Genomic DNA, 17973 nt, shown 5'->3' on the forward strand with positions numbered 1-17973 from the left:
CTGGTTTATGTAGCCCTTTCTGTCTCTTGGGTTCATGTTTTCCTTGTGTCTCTGGTGGTCTTCATTCTTCTTTGCTCCAGGTGGGTTGCTATGCTTGAGTGCATTGTTGCAGCCACTATGTCAGCCCATCTTGTTGAGGGTCTTCCTCTTTTTTGCTGTCCCTCTCCTTTACCAAGCATGGTGTTCTTCTCCAGGGACTAACCCTTCCTGATAACATGCCCAAAGTATGTGAGCTGTAGTCTCAACATCCTTGCTTCTAAAGAGCATTCTGGTCGTATTCATCCAAGACAGATTTGTTCATTCTTGAGCAGTCCATGGTATATTCAATATTCTTCACCAACACCACCATTAAAGGTGTCAGTTCTTCTTTGGTCTTCCTTATTCATTGTCCAGCTTTTCCTTGCATATGAGGTGATTGAAAACACCATGGCTTGGGTCAGGTGCACCTTGGTCCTCAAGGTGACATCTTTCCTTTTAGCGCTTTAAAAAGACCTCTTGCAGCTGATTTGCTCAATGCAATGCATCTTTTGATTTCTTGGCTGTTACTTCCATGGGTGTTGATTGTGGATCCAAGTAAAATGAAACCCTTGACAACTTCAATCTTTTCTCCATTTATCATGATGTTGCTTATTGTTCCAGTTGTTAGGATTTTTGTTTTCTTTATGTTGAGGTGTAATCCATACTGAAGGCTGTGGTCTTTGATCTTCATCAGTAAGTACTTCAAGTCCTCTTCACATTCAGCAAGCAAGGTTGTGTCATCTGCTTAGCACAAGTTGTTAGTAAGTCTTCCTCCAATCCTGATGCCCCGTTCTTCTTCATATAGTCCAGCTTCTTCGATTATTTGTTCAGCATACAGATTAAATAGGTATGGTGAAGTGGTGCAACCCTGATGCACACCTTTCTTGACTTTAAACCATGCAGTATCCCCTTGTCGTGATCGAACGACTGCCTCTTGGTCTAAGTACAGGTTCCTCATGAGCACAGTTAAGTGTTCTGGAATTCCTATTCTTCACAATATTTTCCATACTTTGTTATGATCTACGCAGTCAAATGCCGTAGCATAGTCAATAAAACCCAGGTAAACATCTTTCTGGTATTCTCTGCTTTCATCCAGGATCCATTTGACATCAGCAATGATATCCCTCATTCCATATCCTTGTTTAAATCCAGCTTGAATTTCTGGCAGTTCCCTGTTAGTATACTGCTGCAGCCACGTTTGAATGATCTTCAGCAAAATTTGCTTGCATGTGATACTAATGATGTTGTTTGATAAGTTCCACATTTGATTGGATCACCTTTTTGGGAAATAGGCATAATGTGGATCTCTTCCAGTCAGTTGGCCAGGTAGCTATCTTCCAAATTTCTTGACATAGATGAGCGAACACTTCCAGTGCTACATCCTTTTGTTGAAACATCTCAATTGGTATTCCATCAATTCCCAGAGCCTTGTTTTTTGCCAGTACCTTCAGTGCAGCTTGGACTTCTTCCTTCAGTACCATTGGTACCTGACCACATGTTACCTCCTGAAGTGGTTGAACTTTGGCCAATTCTTTTTGGTATGGTGACTGTGTATTCCTTCCATCTTCTTTTTATGCTTCCTGCATTATTTAATATTTTCCCCTTAGACTTCTTTAGTACTACAACTCGAGGCTTGAATTTCTAGTTCAGTTGTTTCAGCTTGAGAAATGTTGGGCATGTTCTTCTTTTTGGTTTTCTATATCCAGGTCTTTGCACATGCCATCATAATACTTTGTCTTCTCGAGCTGCCCTTTGAAATCTTCTGTTCAGCTTTTTTACTTTCATCATTTGTTCCTTGTGCTTTAGCTACTCAACTTTCAAGACCAAGTTTCAGTCTCTTCTAACATCCATTTAGGTCTTTTCTTTCTGTACTGTCTTTTTAATGACCTCTTGCTTTCTTCATGTATGATGTCACTGATGTCATTCCACAACTCATTTGGTCTTCAGTCATTAGTGTTCGACATGTTAAATCTATTCTTGAGATGGTCCCTAAATTCAAGGTCATACTTTGGCTCTTGTGGATTTGTTCTAATATTCTTAAGTTTCAGCTTGAACTTGCATATGAGCAACTGATGGTCTGATCTGCAGTTGGCCCCTGGCCTTGTTCTGACTGATGATATTGAGCTTTTCCATCATCCCTTTCCACAGATGTAGTCGATTTGATTCCTGTGTATTCCATCTGCCGAGATCCATGGGTATAGTAACCATTTATGTTGGTGAAAACAGGTACTTGCAATGAAGAAGTCATTGGTCTTGAAAAATTCTTTCGTGTGATCTCCAGCATCATTTCTATCACCAAGGCCATATTTTCCAACCACCAGTCCTTCTTCTTTGTTTCCAATTTTGCATTCCAATCACTAGTAATTATCAGTGCATCTTAATTCCATGTTTGATCGATTTCAGACTGCAGAAATTGGTAAAAATCTTCAATTTCTTCATCTTTGGCCTTATTGGTTGGTGAGTAAATTTGAATAATAGTAGTATTAACTGGTCTTCCATGTAGGTGTATGGATATTACCCTATCACTGACAGCATTGTGCTTCATGATAGATCTTCAAATGTTCTTTTTTTTTTTAATTTTTATTGTGCTTTAAGTGAAATTTTACAAATCAAGTCAGACTCTCATATAAAAATTTATAAACACTTTGCTGTATATTCCTAAATGCCCTCCCCCTAATGAGACAGCACACTCTTCCCTCCACGCTCTCTTTTCATGTCCATTCAGCCAGCTTCTGACCCCCTCTACCCTCTCATCTCCTCTTAAGGCAGGAGATGCCAGCACAGTCTTATGTGTCTACTTGATCCAAGAAACTCATTCTTCCCTAGTATCATTTTCTATCCCATAGCCCAGTCCAATCCCTGTCTGAAGAGTTGGCTTTGGGAGTGGTTCCTGTCTTGGGCTAACACAAGGTCTGGGGACCATGGCCTCTGGGGTCCTTCTAGTCTCAGATCATTAATACTGGTCTTTTTATAAGAATTTGGGGTCTGCACCCCACTGCTCTCCTGCTCCCTCAGGGGTTCTCTATCGTATTACCTGTCAAGGCAGTCATCAGTTGTAGCCGGGCACCATCTAGTTCTTCTCGTCTCAGGCTGATGTAGTCTCTGGCTTATGTGGCCCTTTCTGCCTTTAGGGTTCATAATTACCTTGTGTCTTTGGTGTTCTTCATTCTCTTTTGCTCCTGGTGGGTTGAGACCAATTGATGCATCTTAGATGGCCGCTTGCTAGCATTTATGACTCCAGATGCCACTCTCTAAAGTGGGATGCAGAATGTTTTCTTAGTAGATTTTATTATGCCAATTGACTTAGATGTCTCCTGAAACCATGGTCCCCAAACCCCTGCCCCTGCTACGCTGGCCTTCGAAGCATTCGGTTTATTCAGGAAACTTCTTTGCTTTTGGTTTAGCCCAGTTGTGCTGACCTCTCCTATATTGTGTGTTGTCTTTCCCTTCACCTAAAATAGTTCTTATCTACTATCTAATTAGTGAATACCCATTTCCCTCCCTTCTTCCCTCCCTCCCCCCTTCTCCCAACCATCAAAAAATATTCGCTTCTCTATTTAAACTGTATCTCGAGTTCTTATAATAGTGGTCTTATACAATATTTGTCCTTTTGCAACTAATTTCACTTAGCAAAATGCCTTCCAGATTCCTCTATGTTATGAAAGTTTCACAGATTCATCACTGTCCTTTCTTGATGTGTAATATTCCATTGTGTGAATACATCCTAATTTATTTATCCATTCATCCATTGATGGGCACCTTGGTTGCTTCCGTCTTTTTCATATTGTAAACACTGCTGCAATGAACATGGGTGTGCATATATCTGTTTGAGTAAAGACTCTTATTTCTCTAGGATATATTCCAAGGAGTGGGATTGCTGGGTTGTATGGTAGTTCTATTTCTACCTTTTTAAGGAAGCACCAAATCGATTTCCAAAGTGGTTGTACCATTTTACATTCCCACCAGCAGTGTATAAGTGTTCCAGTGTTTCCACAACTTCTCCAACATTTATTATTTTGTGTTTTTTGGATTAATGCCAGCCTTGTTGGAGTGAGATGGAATCTCATTGAGTTTTAATTTGCATTTCTCTAATAGCTAATGCTCGTGAGCATTTCCTCATATCTTCTTTAGTGAAGTGTCCGTTCATATCTTTTGTCCATTTTTTAATTGAGTTCTTTGTCTTTTTGTAGTTGAGTTTTTGCAGTTTCATGTAGATTTTAGAGATCAGACCCTGATCAGAAATGTCATAGCTAAAAACTTTTTCCCAGTCTGTAGGTAATCTTTTTACTCTTTTGATGAAGTCTTGGATGAGCACAGTTATCTGGTTTCTCTTCTGCACTGTTAGTAATGTCTTGTATACTGTTTATGCCATGTATTAGGGCTCCTGGTGTTTTCCCTATTTTTTCTTCCATGATCTTTATCGTTTTAGATTTTATATTTAGGTCTTTAATCCACTTTGAGTTAGTTTTTGTGTGTGGTGTGAGGTATGAGTCTTATTTCATTTTTTTGCAGATCGATATCCAGTTCTGCCAGCATCATTTGTTAAAAAGACTGTGTTTTCCCCCATTTAACAGACTTTTGGCCTGCTCATATCAGCTGCTGATATGCGGATGGATTTATGTCTGGTTTCTCAATTCTGTTCCATTGGTCAATGTATCTGTTGTTGTACCAATACCAGGCTGTTATAACTACTGTGGCGGTATAAAATGTTCTAAAATCAGATAGAGTGAGGCCTCCCATTTCGTTCTTCTTTTTCAGTAATGCTTTACTTTTTTTTTTTTTTTTTTTTACTTACCCGGGGCCTCTTTCCCTTCCAGATGAAGTTGGTGATTTTTTTCTCCATCTCATTAAAAAATGTCAATGGAATTTGGATCAGAATTCCTTTGTGTGTATAGATCACCTTTGGTAGAATAGGCATTTTTGCAATGTTAAGTCTTCCTATCCATGAACAAGGTATGTTTTTCCACTTATGTAGGTCTCCTTTGGTTTCTTGCAGTGGTGTCTTATAGTTTTCTATGTATAGGTCTTTTACATCTCTGGTAAGATTTATTCCTAAGTATTTTATCTTCTTAGGGACTATTGTAAATGGTATTGATTTGGTGATTTCCACTTTGATGGTCTTTCTGTTGGTGTAGAGGAAACAAACTGATTTTTTTTTTTTAATAACTTTTATTAAGCTTCAAGTGAACGTTTACAAATCCAATCAGTCTGTCACATATAAGTTTACATACATCTCACTCCCTACTCCCACTTGCTCTCCCCCTCTTGAGTCAGCCCTTTCAGTCTCTCCTTTCTTGACAATTTTGCCGGCTTCCCTCTCTCTCTATCCTCCCATCCCCTCTACAGACAAAAGTTACCAACACAATCTCAAGTGTCCACCTGATATAATTAGCTCACTCTTCATCAGCGTCACTCTCCCACCCGCTGACCAGTCCCTTTCATGTCTGATGAGTTGTCTTTGGGGATGGTTCCTGTCCTGTGCCAACAGAAGGTCTGGGGAGCATGGCCGCCGGGATTCCTCTAGTCTCCGTCAGACCATTAAGTTTGGTCTTTTTATGAGAATTTGGGGTCTGTATCCCACTGATCTCCTGCTCCCTCAGGGGTCCTCTGCTGTGCTCTCTGTCAGGGCAGTCATCGATTGTGGCCGGGCACCAACTAGTTCTTCTGGTCTCAGGATGATGTAGGTCTCTGGTTCATGTGGCCCTTTCTGTCTCTTGGGCTCTTAGTTGTCGTGTGGCCTTGGTGTTCGTCATTTTCCTTACAAACTGATTTTTGTGTGTTTATCTTGTATCCTGATACTGTGCTGAACTCTTCTGTTAGTTTCAGTAGTTTTCTGGAGGATTCTTTAGGGTTTTCAGTGTATAAGATCATGTCATCTCTTTTACTTCTTTCTTACCAGCCTGGATGCCCTTTATTTCTTTATCTAGCCTGATTGCTCTGGCTCCAGCACAATGTTGAATAAGAGTGGTGATAAAGGGCATCCTTGTCTGGTTCCTGATCTCAGTGGGAATGTTTTCAGGCTCTCTCCATTTAGGGTGATGTTGGCTGTTGGCTTTGTATGAATGCCCTTCATTATGTTGAGGAATTTTCCTTCTATTCCTATTTTGCTGAGAGTTTTTATCATGAATGAGCATTGAACTTTGTCATTTGCCTTTTCTGCATCAATTGATAAAATCATGTGATTCTTGTCTTTTGTTTTATTTATGTGGTGGATTACATGAATTGTTTTTCTAATGTTGAACCATCCCTGCACACCTGGTATGAATCCACTTGATCATGGTGAATTATTTTTTTGATATGTTGTTGAATTCTATTGGCTAGAATTTTGTTGAGGATTTTTGCATCTACATTCATGAGGGATATAGGTCTATAATTTTCTTTTCTTGTGGTGTCTTTACCTGGTTTTGGTATCAGGGATATGGTGGCTTCATAGAATAAGTTTGGTAGTATTCCGTCCTTTTCTATGCTCTGAAATACCTTTAGTAGCAGTGGTGTTAACTCTTCTCTGAAAGTTTGGTTGAGCTCTGCAGTGAAGCCATCCGGACCAGGGCTTTTTTTGTTGGAGTTTTTTGATTACCTTTTCAATCTCTTCTTTTGTTATGGGTCTATATAGTTGTTCTACTCTGTTTGTGTTAGTTTATGTAGGTAGTGTGTTTCTAGGAATTCATCCATTTCTTCTAGGTTTTCAAATTTGTTAGAGTACAATTTTTTGTAGTAATCTGATATGATTCTTTAATTTCAGTTGGGTCTGTTGTAATATCGCCCATCTCATTTCTTATTCGGGTTATTTGCTTCCTCTCCTGTTTTTCTTTTGTCAGTTTGGCCAATGGTTTATCAATTTTGTAAATTTTTTCAAAAAACCAGCTTTTGGTCTTGTTAACTCTTTCAATTGTTTTTCTGTTTTATATTTCATTTAATTCAGCTGTAATTTTTATTATTTCCTTTTTTAGTGCCTGAGGGTTTCTTTTGTTGCTCTCTTTCTCTTTGTTCAAGTTGCAGGGACAATTCTTGGGTTTTGGCCTTTTCTTCTTTTTGGATGTGTGCATTTATTGAAATAAATTGACCTCTGAGCACTGCTTTCACTTGGTCCCAAAGGTTCAGATAGGAAGTGTTTTCATTCTCATTGGATTCTATGAATTTCTTTATTCCATCCTTAATGTCTTCTATAACCCAGTCTTTTTTGAGCAGAGTATTGTTCTGTTTCCAAGTGTTTGATTTCTTTTCCCTGCTTTTTCTGTTATTGATTTCTACTTTTATGGCCTTATGGTCAGAGAAGATGCTTTGTAATATTACAATGTTTTGGATTCTGCTAAGGCTTGCTTTATGACCTTATATGTGGTCTATTCTAGAGAATGGTCCATATGCACTAGAAAAGAAAGTGTACTTGTCTGCTGTTCTGTATATGTCTATAAGGTCAAGTTGGTTGATTGTGGTATTTAGATCTTCTGTGTCTTTATTGAGGTTTTTTCTGGATGTCCTGTCCTTCACCCAAAGTGGTGTGTTGAAGACTCCTACTATAATTGTGGAGCTGTCTCTCTCACCTTTCAATGCTGTTAGACTATGTTCTATATATCTTGCAGCCCAGTCATTGGGTGCATAAATATTTAATATGATTATATCCTCCTGGTATATTGTCCCTTTAATCATTATATAGTGTCCTTCTTTATCCTTTGTGGTGGATTTAACTTTAAAGTCTATTTTGTCAGAAATTAATATTGCCACTTCTGCTCTTTTTTGATTGTTGTTTGCTTGATATATTTTTTTCCATTCTTTGAGTTTTAGTTTTTTTGTGTCTCTAAGCCTAAGGTGTGTCTCTTGTAGGCAGCATGTAGACAGATCTTGTTTTTTAATCCATTCTGCCACTCTGTCTTTATCGGTGCATTTTGTCCATTTACATTCAGTGTAATTATGGATAGGTATGAGTTTAGTGCTGTCATTTTGATGTCCTTTTTTTGTGTGTTGCTGACATTTTTTTCCCACTTAATTTTTTGTGCTGAGTAGTTTATCTTTCTATATGGTCTTTTCCTCTTATTCGTTGTTGATTTGTTTCTATTGAGTCTCTATTTTTTTCTTGTATTTTATTTTGATGAGCAGGATAGCTAGTCTCCTTTGTGGTTACCTTAATATTCACCCCTATATTTCTCTAAGTTTAAACATAACTTTTACTTCTTCATATCGCCTTGTCTTCCGCTCCATATGAAAGATCTATGACTACATTTCTTAGTCCCTCTTTATTATTTTAATGTTGTCTTCTTTTACATAATGACATTGCTGTTTCCCTGTTTTGGGCGTTTTTTAATCTTGATTTATTTTTGTGGTTTCCCTGTCTGGGTTAACATCTGATTGCTCTGTCCAGTGTTCTAATCTTGGGTTAATACCTGATATTATTGGTTTTCTAACCAAAGAACTCCCTTTAGTATTTCTTGTAGTTTGGGTTCGGTTTTTATGAATTCCCTAAACTTCTGTTCACCTGGAAATGTCCTAATTTCACCTTCATATTTGAGAGATAGTTTTCCCAGATATATGATTCTTTGCTGGCCATTTTTTTCCTTCAGTGTTTTATATATATATTGCCTTCTTGCCTGCATGGTTTCTGCCGAGTAGTCTGAGCTTATTCTTATTGACTCTCCTTTGTAGGTGCTCCAGGCTGCTCCTAAAATTCTCTCTTTATCTTTGGTTTTGGCAAGTTTGATTATAATATGTCTTGGTGACTTTTTTTTTAAATCTACCTTATGTGGAGTTCGATGAGCATCTTGGATAGATGTCTTCTCATCTTTCACGATATAAGGGAGGTTTTCTGCCAACAAATCTTCAACAATTCTCTCTGTATTTTCTGTTATCCCTCCCTGTTCTGGTACTCCAATCACTCATGGGTTATTTCTCTTGATAGAATCCCACGTGATTCTTAAGGTTTCTTCATTTTTTTTAATTCCTTTATGTGATTTTTATTTAAATATATTGGTGCCAAGTGCTTTGTCTTCAAGGTCACTAATTCTGCCTTCCACTTGCTCATTTCTGCTCCTCTGACTTTCTATTGAGTTGTCTAATTCTGTAATTTTATTGTTAATCTTCTGAATTTCTGGTTGCTGTCTGTCTATGGATTCTTGCAGCTTATTAAATTTTTTGTTATGTTCTTGAATAACATTTTTAATTTCTTCAGCTGTTTTATCTGTGTTCCTTGGCTTGTTCTGCATATTGCCTGATCTCCTTTCTGATGTCTTGAAGAGCTCTGTATATTAATCTTTTGTATTCTGCCTCCAGTAATTCCAGGAAGGTACCTTCATCCAGAAGATCCTTTTATTCTCTGTGTTGAGAGCTTGTTGAAGTGATCATGGTCTTTTTTTGGTGCGGTTTGATGTTGACTGTTTTCTCCGAGCCATCTGGAAGTTATTATATTAGTTTATTTTGTGTTTGTTTACTGTATCCTAGTTTCTTGCTTTGTTTTGTTTTGATTTGCCCAGATGGGTTGCTTGAGTGAGCTAGCTTGATCACTTTTGCCTTTGGAGCTCTGACGTCCTGTCACCAGCTGGCTAGAGTTGTTATCAGGTGTATGGCCTTCTGAGTTCATTCACTTTTCTTGTGTGGATTCAGCTCCAGTGTCCAGGTGGCTGGTGATGAAGTATGTAATACAGTCTCTGTCATACAGTCTTAGAGGGGCAGGGGTATTTGGTGTAGGTACCAGTATCTGATTGCAGCAGGGAGTCATGCTCTGAATAAGGCAGGAGGCTGACAACTGTCCCCCGAGTGTCTCTGAGGAAAGCATATCCCTGTTCCCTAGAGCATACAGGTGGGTAGGTTCTGCAGATGGACCATGGGCACCTAGCACTTTTGGTTGTAAGGGCTGGAAGGTACCAGTTATCCTTGGACCCCTGTCACAGTTGGCTGGGTGACCTGAATGGACCCACCAGTCCTTAGGCCCCTGATGTAGGTAGATGAGGCACCCTGTTTAATAGGCAAAGCAGTGTCAAATATCAAACACTCACCTCTCCACCACACTGCTTAAAGAGTTGGAGCCTGCCAGCAAGGGCCTATTCTTCTGAAATAGGCCCACATATGATCATGCAGGGGAGAAATGTATTCAAAATCCAGGGACCATTTATGCCTGGATAGGAACTGCTTCTGTCCTGAGCTCCCCCAGTTAGTGGAGCTGGGAAATTATCTTTTCCCCCTGATATGAGTTTATCCCTTCTCCAAGGCCGGGAGCATGGCTCAGGGTGCTCAGATGGGCCTATCTCAGGCCCAGGGAAATCAACAGCCACTGAAGTCGGCTTGGGGGCAGGGGACGCAGCAAAATATACACAAATGCTTAGCTTTTGCCAAGAGCATCACTCTTCTCTGGTTCCGGAGGTGTGAGTAGGCTGTGTGGCTGGCTGCTTCTTCCTGAGGAAACTGCAGCCAAATCCTACTACCAGCCCCACCACAGCCACTCCTGGAAATGGTACCTGAGGGATCCCAGTGATTCAGGTCTGGCAACTCCTCTCCACTTCTGAACCTCCTTTATCTCCCCCTGCCACTCAGTCTGTTTTCTAACTTTGCCTTTGATGGTCAGGGCTCCTAGCTTGTCATAAATATAATTGTTTCACTTGATTTTTTTAGGTATTTGTTGTAAGAGGGATAGCCAGAAGCATCTGGCTATTCTGCCATCTTGGCCCTACCTCCCTTGAAATGTTCTTTCTGACCATGAGTGCAATGCCATTCCTCTTCAAGTTGTTGTTCTGGGCATAGTAGATCATATGATTGTCTGATACAAAATGACCAATACCAGTCCATTTCAGCTCACTAATGCCTAGGATATCAATCTTTATGCATTCCATTTCATTTTTGATGTTTTCCAATTTTCCTGGATTCATACTTCGTATATTCTAGGTTTTGGTTATTAATGGATGTTTGTGGCTGTTCCTTCTCATTTTGAGTTATGCCACATCAGCAAATGATGGTCCCAAAAGCTTGACTCCATCCACATCATTAAGGTTGGCTCTACTTTGAGGAGGCAACTCTTCCCCAGTTTTATTTTGAGTGCCTTCCAACCTGAGGGTCTCATCTTCTGGGACTATATCAGACAATGTTCTGCTGCTATTCATAAGGTTTTCACTGGCTAATTCCTTTCAAAAGCAGACCTCTGGGTCCTTCTTCCTAGCCTGTCTTAGCCTGGAAGCTCAGCTGAAACTGTCTGCCATGGGTGACCCTGCTGGTATTTGAATACCAGCGGCATAGTGTCCAGCATCACAACACCACACAAACCCCCAGAGTATGACAAACTGACAGATGCATGGGAGTATGTGTATATATACATATATTATACGTAGGATATATGCATGTATACATCCTGTTGGTTCTGCTTCTCTGGCTGAAGCCTGAATGATAAACTGGACACTTTTTTTTGAGTGTTTGGATTTTGTTCTCTCCCCTTAAAGAGTGTTCAAGCTAGCTCTGGGAGGCAGCGAAATTATTTGTAAAGTGGCTTAAACATTTTAAGGCTTGTTTTTGTTAGTAGGGGTCACTGATTTAACCGTTCTACTCTGTATGTCCCTTTTGGAGTCCTTACTGAATGTTCAATCCGGAGTCCTTACAGGTGTTCAGTGAAAGAAGTATCTTTGTGATATTCACAACTCAAACATTTCCCACCTTTGTGTGAGCTCTGAGGATTGTTCAGCTTTCAATTCCCCTGTACTTTTCTGATGTAGAGTTTTATCCTATGCCTAGAAAGCTGTGTATTCAGCCAAAGTCTCAAGAAACCGTTATGCTAATTTCTGGAGCTCTTTATCTATGTATCTCCCTCCCCTCCTATACTCTGCCTGGCAAATTTCAGCCACCTCAGCCTCCCCTCAACTCAGTGAGACCACTGCCTCTGCTTGAATCCCTCCTCCCCATGCCATGGCCAGGGAAGTGATTAGACAGGAATGTATAGTGTTGAATACATATATTAAAAAAAAAGAAAAATCTAAAATCAATAATCCAAGCTTCTACCTTAGGAAGCTAGAAAAAGAAAAACAAGTTTAATCCAAAATAAGCAGAAAGCTGGAAATAGTAATTTAAATTTAAAAAAGGAAAACAATAGAAAAAATTAATGAAACCAATAGCCGGCTCTTTGGAAAGATCAATAAAATTCATAAATCTCTAGAAATAAATGTCAAAAGGAAAGAAGCCATAAATTACTAATATAAGAAATGAAAGAAGGACCATCTCTACAGATCCCATAGACAAAACTAGAAACAATCAAAATGTCCTTTGACAGATGAATAGAGGAACTGTGGTACGTTAACACAATAGAATATTATTCAGTGATAAAAAGAAATGGCCTATCAAGCCACTATAAGACATGGAGGAACTTAAATACATATCGCTAAGTGAAAGAAGCTAGTCTGAAAAGGCTACACACTATTTGTCAAAGCATATGTGCATATGATATTCTGGGAAAAGAAAAAGTATGGAGACATTAAAAAGGTCAGTGACTGCTAGGGGGTTAGGGGAAGGGAGGGAAAGGGAATAGGTGGATCACAGCATTTTTAGGGCAGTGAAAGAAACTATTCTGTAGGATACTGTAATAGTGAACTCATGACATCCCAACCCAACCCGGTGCCATAACTCATGACATGTATTTGTCAAAAGCCAAAGAGCTGTACAACACAAAGAGTGACCCCTAATTAAACTATGGACTTTAGTCAATAAAAAAAACTTTAGTTAATAATGTATCAATATTGATTTATCAAGTGTAACAAACACAAGACATTAAAAATAGGGTAAACGGTGTACAGGGAGGAGAGGGAGTGTATAAACACGATGAATACAATGCCATTGCAACTTCAAGGAATACCTTAGAAATATGGCAAAGGTAAGTGTATGGAGGAGGTAACGACACTTCCACTTATGTCTTCCAAGCCTCATTAAGGTAAACCACTCGGACCTATCTTTGCCTCCATTTGTAAACTGTAAAATGTAGATGACCAACCCTCCCTCAGTTATCCTTAGGATACTATGAGTATCCAGAGAGAACAGACCTCAAGGCATGTTGAGTTAGACTGGCATCACATACCACAAAGTGATGGCATGCTTGGTGGAGCCCATCTCACTCAGAGCAGGACTATACAACAGAATGACTGAGGTTGATTTTCCTGAGTCCCAGTCTCACAAATGGTGTCTGCAGCCCAGCAGAAATTCAAGCCTGGGTCTTCCACTGCTTAGTGAGCAAGGGCAAGAACAGGGGCAGGGGAGAGCTCTCCTCAGAAGGGAAAGTCCTGTTTATGTGCTAAGGCAGACAATGAACAAAAAAAGGAAGCCATTGGTTTTCAGGGCAAATATTGTTGCTTAGAATGTGTGAACATGGCCCTTTTCCAAAATTAGAGTTCTGCACTACTGTAGTGCTCTAAATAGATCCTGTTGACGCTTCAGCTTTTTTCAGACCTCATCTTTGGCGTCTTTTTTAACCCCTTGGTGAACACCAGTGTGGCACTGAGGAAAGAGACCTTGAGTTTTGCCCCTCTAGGCCAGGGAGAGTCCTTGGGAATGTTCTGTCCTTGTCTCGTCTTATCTCATTTTCAATGCTGGCCATTACTCCCAAGAAAAGAAAGGCAGGGTCTGGCACACAGAACAAGAAATTATTTCAAAGAAAGCCTGTTACCATGGGAACCAGTTGTCAAATGCTTTTCTGTGCGGGAGGCGTCAAGAGTGGGGCTGCAGTTTTTTCCCTAAGCATGGCTTGCTTTTGTCTTCAATTTGTGACAAGAACAATGAATGATTAGAGATGGGAGTGGGGAGGAAAGTACTTGTCTGTCGGAAAGTCACCCTGAGAGTGAACCAGTGGCTTAATGAATGGCCTGTTCTAATGAAGCCTTCAAATTGCGGTGCTTAAGGGTAGGGTGGGGGACTAACTGGAGACAGGAGGAAGAGGTGACCAGAAACCATCTTAGATGAATCAGAAAATGTACCTCCCCAGCTCTTCTTCTGTGCTCTTCCCCAGCGTAGGCCCTATGGGGAATGCTAAAGACATCAGACACAGTCTGCAGCTTTGGCGAGCCAACAATCTTTTTGGGGAAGTGGAACTAATACACATACAATGAGAGAAATAATATAGCCAAAGTATGATATTGACATGTGCTGCTACTATAAAGATGCCTCCACCCATGGATGCAATGCTCCCTGAAATTAATGGAGACTCTGACACTTGGCTATGCATGACCTACATCCTTGAGGGGCTGGCTCCCTTTGCTTGGAAACAAGACCACTGTGGCAGGCATGGAGCCATGTTATTCAGATCCTCCTTCAAGAAAATATTTACCCAGCTGCCAGGCGTGTGGTTAGCTGACAGACTCTAATTGTTAACTCCTCCAGGTCTACCTTAGCTTTAAAGCCAAAGTCACATTCTTCTGGGAGTCGCCCCAGACAATGACAGAGCAAGATGGCGGCACAAGTGCTTGGCCAATTCCTACCAACATTCATCTAACAGAGGTCCAGAGCTCCCCGTTGGGCTGGCAGAGACTTTGTCAGATCTTCATTGTGTTCTAACTACTTCTCCTGCCCCATCCTGCTTCCTGCCTTTTCCTTTCACACTTAGGTGTTACTCCCTAATAAACCTTTCACATCCTTAACTCATCTCAGTTTCTGATTCCCAATGGATCTAACTAGCAGAGCTAAGTTTTCACTGGTCATGAGGTGACTATTGGAATCCACAGCTGATCATAAACTAGCATCAATAAAGGCAGCCTGAGAAAGCTTTTAGTGCAGGTGTTCTTAAACTTTTGGGCTCAGAAACTACTGAGAACCTGAAAAAAGGCTATGTTTCTGTGCTAGCCAAGGGTGAAGGTGGCAGGGGAATCTAGATGTAGTTTTTAGGGGCAGCAGAGGCAACATCTAACAGCCAGTATGGGGATGCCATCTGAGATGCCTGTACCCAGCACCAGCGGCAAGGGTGGACAATGACTGTAGCATGATCTGTGTTTCTGGCCATGCAGCCCCTGAGCCCAGTTCTCCAGCCTTCCTAAAGTCAATGAGCTACCCAATATCCCTTAGCCAATCCTCTTTCTTCTAAAATTATCCAGAGATCGTTTCTGTTGCTAATAACCAAGAACCTGTTAAAATTTGGGAATGAGAAGGACATTGGAATTCAAGAATAACTTTCTCTCATGTGGTAGCAAGAAACTTTGAATCTGAAAAGCCTTTGTAAATAAGGCAAATCCAGAAGAGAACAGTTAATGTGCAACATTTTAAGTAATATAAGAGGCTGGTATTAATTATAAGGAGTGCTAACCATTCAAGCAAAACTTCCAAACCCAACTCCTGCCTAGGTTTTTTGAGGAAGGATGTGTAAGAACCAGAGATGAGCTTCTCTCCTTTCTTCCCGGCATTCCCAGCTCACTGAGCTAGAAACCCCACCTACATTACCATCTGACTGCTTGGCACATGCTTGCTTTACTTAGAACCTCAATGAACAAGAAAGACAAAAGATGGGAAAGGAAAAGAATGCATACCCCTTCCAGGTAATTTAGGATTTTTGGTTTGGGGAAGGAGTTGCCCAGAGTTTGGTCATGGGCTTTTTTTTTTTTTTTTTATCATTATCAATTAGACCACTGGACAAGACGAAATCAGAAACTCTAAGTTGTAAGTTAATTCATCTTCCATATCTTAATGATATTCCCTCCAGCTCCCCTTCTGTTTAGTGTATAGTTACACTGTTGTATTTAGAAAAGGTTAGCGTTTATAAGAGGGAATTGGGGAAGTCCAGCTTATTGTATCTTTGTGACAGTCTCTGTCTTATGCTTGAACCAGGACAATGTTTCAGCCGCTGGGTAGATGAGATGTTATCTCATTTGTCATAAAGACAGCTCCAAACAATTCTTTAAGGGTTACCCCAAAACACCAAAAAGGCTGCCATTATTGGGGCATGGATCCAGGTTGTCTTAATGAGAACATGGGAGATGTGGAGGCAACTGAGAGGTCAGTACAAAGCAATGACATTGCCAAAGCCATCTTTCCTTTTGTTGTAGATTGAATTGTGTCCCCCAAAAAGATATGTTGAAGTCCTAACTCCCTGTACTTATGGAAGGGTCTTTGAAAAGTTGTCAGTTAACGTGATGTCATACTGAAGTAGGATATGTCCTAACCCAATATAGCTGATGTCCTTCTAAAAGAGGAGAAGGAACACAGACACAGACACAGGGAAGACAGCCCTTTGAAGCAACAGTTAGAGATTGGCGTTAGTGATGTATCTACAAGCCAAAGAACCCCAAGGATTGTCAGAAACCACTAGAAGTTAGTGAAAGGCAAGGGAGGATCTTTCCCTAGAGCCTTCAGAGAAGGCATGGCCCTGCTGACAACTTGATTTCAGACCTCTAGCCTCTATACCTGTGATTCGGTAAGATTCTATTGTTTTAAGCCACCCAGTTTGTGGTACTTTGTAACTCCAGCAAAGGAAACTAATACACCTTCTCATGTCCCATTCTGTGCTCCTCTGGGCACCTCACTGTGCTCTGTCCTCAGCTGCTACAGGGAGCCCAGCTTTCCCTATGAAGTGCAGAGAGACTCATCCATTAGGCACAGTAGGCACAGTGCCTAGAGCCTGCAAAAATGTTTTACTTTTAATCTCTTTTAAAATCAGAAGAAAAAAATGAACATAGTATTAATGAACATATAATAATAAATTCAGCTCAGATTACATTCACCTTTATACTAACAGTTGTAAAATATAATTTTAATTTTCTGATCAAGGAAGGCACCCATGAAAGCAAATGTGCCTGGGGCCCACGAAACTCACAATGCAGCCCCTGAGCTTTGCCCCCAGTGCCTGTTTGGTCCTGCCATTTTAAGGTCCCAGCCCAGCAGGAGGTCACGACTGCCCAAATCACAAGCTACGGCTTCACTGCAAACCACCCCATACCTAAGCCCATCTCTGGCTCCTCCAAGTCCAATTTTCTGCTTTATTTAGCCTTCCCACTCCAGCGTCCCCTTTGATTTGGGGCCTTAGTTTTAGTGCCTCTGTTTGCCCCCTCTGTCCTGGCCCAGTGCTCTGGTATCCGACTTCTCAGTATCTTTACTTCCTGGCCACAAGACACTCATCAACTGCCACAATGGAGTTCAGGCAACCCTTCCTGGGCTCAGTCCATGAAACATCAAACATGAAGATAAGTCTCTTTCCATAGTTCTCTACTTGCTGTCTCAGGCTAACAGCAAAGAAAGATATCAAAAAAAGGGACAAAGTCAGCAAAACCTGTCCTGGCTCCCTCAAAATCCCAGGGCCCCAGGTAGGCCCTATTGGCCATCCCATGACAACTTAATCTAATTGCATTTGCCAAGAACCTAGACATTTTAATAAGTGGAGCAAAAGAGCAATTTTCTAAATTTGGAATTTCAGACACTACAGCAGCTGGTGAGAGGAGATATTTGGGAACAGAAGATGCAGCTCAAATCACGGCTCATAAGAGGCTGCCTGCACTGCCTAATCATACAACCAGCCCTGATCGCAACAATAACACCCTTTCAGAAACCGGAGGTAATTTTCAATGCAGCTTTTTCTTTCTCTTAAAAATAATGAGTCTGCCCCATCTGGAACAAGGGAGAATGAAGAAAACCAAAGACACAAGGGAAAGATCAGTTCAAAGGACAAATGGAACACAGCTACCATAGCCTCCACCAGTCCAGCACAACTAGATGCTGCCCGGCTACCACCACTGACTGCTCTGACAGGGATCACAACAGAGGGTCTCGACAGAGTTGGAGAAAAATGTAGAACAAAATTCTAACTCAAAAAAAAAAAAAGACCAGACTTACTGGTCTGACGGATACTGGAAAAACCCCGAGAGTATGGCCCCCGGACACCGTTATAGCTCAGTACTGAAGTCACTTCTGAGGTTCACCCTTCAGCCAAAAATTAGACTGGCCCATAGAACAAAACAAAATTAAAAGGGTACCCCAGCCCAAGGGCAAGAACGAGAAGGCAAGAGGGACAGGAAAGCTGGTACTGGG

Source organism: Loxodonta africana, chromosome 19 (genome assembly GCF_030014295.1).
Source record: "Loxodonta africana isolate mLoxAfr1 chromosome 19, mLoxAfr1.hap2, whole genome shotgun sequence".
NCBI classification, from domain to species: domain Eukaryota; kingdom Metazoa; phylum Chordata; class Mammalia; order Proboscidea; family Elephantidae; genus Loxodonta; species Loxodonta africana.